Below are 1940 nucleotides of genomic sequence, written 5' to 3' on the forward strand. Positions count from 1 at the left end.
CCTAATAAAATGATTTTTTTAAAAAGAAAGAAATCTCAGAAAATGTAACAGGGTCAAAAATCACAGAATCGGTTCACCAGCTGTGAAAGAACCCAACTCAAAATCCACTGAGACATCTAGGGATTCACAAAGAGTGGGCAACTCAACAGCCCACGTGGATAGAATCCGTGGTTCCTGGAGAAGAGGAGAATGAGCATGCTCAGATGGGTTTGGATGAACGTGACAATGAGAGGTTGCTTCAAAATTGAGGAGCAGGGCTGAAAAGAAGTGTGGAGGGGAAACATTGTCATTTTAGATGTTTTACATCAGAGAAGAGGAAAAGTCAAAATTCAATGATAGGAAGTTTGAAAAAATATAATTAAAAAAATATGTATACATATGATAGAGTATACCCAAAATAAGTAGAAGTAAATATTGGTGTGCCGCCTCTCCTTTCTCTAAGGGCTCAGGGGGGACTGCAGAGGGCATGGCAGGTTGGCGGTTTCACAGGTGCGCACGTTTGTCCAACCTCATTAAGTGGTACATCATTTTGAGCGGGTGCAGTTCATTTTGCTTGACTGAGAAGTAAACCTTCACAATCTCTCTCATTACGGCTGATGAAAAACAAAGGAGCCTAGTGCATTTCAGGAACAGCCCAGGTGTAGCCCGATGGGGTCGTTTTGGGCGAGAGTTTCAGGTTTTATTGGAGAGTTTTGAACCGAGACATGCCAACATATGACTTACATTATTTTTTTGGTATGACTTACATTATCTTAGGGATTTGAGGAGATGCACACCTGTCGTACACTGTTCAGTGGTTGATGCAGTGACTCTAGCGCACAGATTCCTTCTCGTTCTCTCCAGTTCTGAAAACCAAAAGGGCTGCGCTGGCAATCGAAGTGTGATACAATAGTACCATCTAGTGGACAAAATCCTGACCATGTTATCACCAGTCAACCAGTGACCAGCGGTGACGCACTTGCCTGCTAAGGCAAAAGTGAGGTTCAAACCCATCAACAGCTGCATGGAGGACCAGTGTGGCCCTCTGCTTCCCTAAAGGTGGTTGTTGTCTTTAGGGCCATCCATCTGTTTCCAGCTACAAGGCCTTTAAAGTGCTTTGTGGAAACGGATGATGAGATTTCGAACAACAGCTTGTAGGCATACAATATAATCAAAGCATTTCATATCTACGAAACGTTGTTATTCGATGCCTTTGAGTTGGTTCCTGTGTACAGCCGCAGAAAATGCCGCCACTTTCACAGTTGGAATCATGCTGGCCAAGGAGTCAGTCCATCAACCACTGAACAGTGTATGCTATAAACTTCCTAGTGCTGGCTGAGGTCTCCACGCAGTTTCTCTAGCCCAGGCATCCTCAAACTAAGGCCCGCGGATCACATGAGGCCCGCCAAGGACATTTATCTGGCCCGCGAGGTGTTTTTGGCCTATTTGTTTTTCTACTTCAAAATAAGATATGTGCAGTGTGCATAAGAATTTGTTCGTAGTTTTTTTTAAACTATAGTCTGGCCCTCCAATGGGTCTGAGGGACAGTTAACTGGCCCCCTGTTTAAAAAGTTTGAGACCCCTGCTCTAGCCCCTTGGCTGTATCAAGGTAGGTCCATGTAGCTTCTCTTCTGGGATGTCTCCCAGGGAGGGAGTAGAGAGAGAGTGTCTCCCATCTCTAAGGAAGAATGCAGAAGTTCCCAGAATCCTCAGGAAAAGGCTAGGCCCACACAGAGGCCACATTGGCTATACAATGATCGACAGCTAGACTCCACCCCTTCACTCTTAATTCTCAAATGGACATCAGATTATATAACTCCCAAAGAGGGCTTGCTTTCTCTGTTGGCATTAGAGGAAGGTCCTGGTTTCCTTTCAACCTCTGTGGGATTTCCACAGGAATTCCCTGAAGAGCTACATGTGCGGTCTTCCCCTGGTCTAGGAGGTTTTCCATGCAGGGATTT

Source organism: Echinops telfairi, unplaced genomic scaffold (assembly GCF_000313985.2).
Source record: "Echinops telfairi isolate 266 unplaced genomic scaffold, ASM31398v2 ScPeMD7_1;HRSCAF=3_0, whole genome shotgun sequence".
Classification (NCBI taxonomy): Eukaryota; Metazoa; Chordata; class Mammalia; order Afrosoricida; family Tenrecidae; genus Echinops; species Echinops telfairi.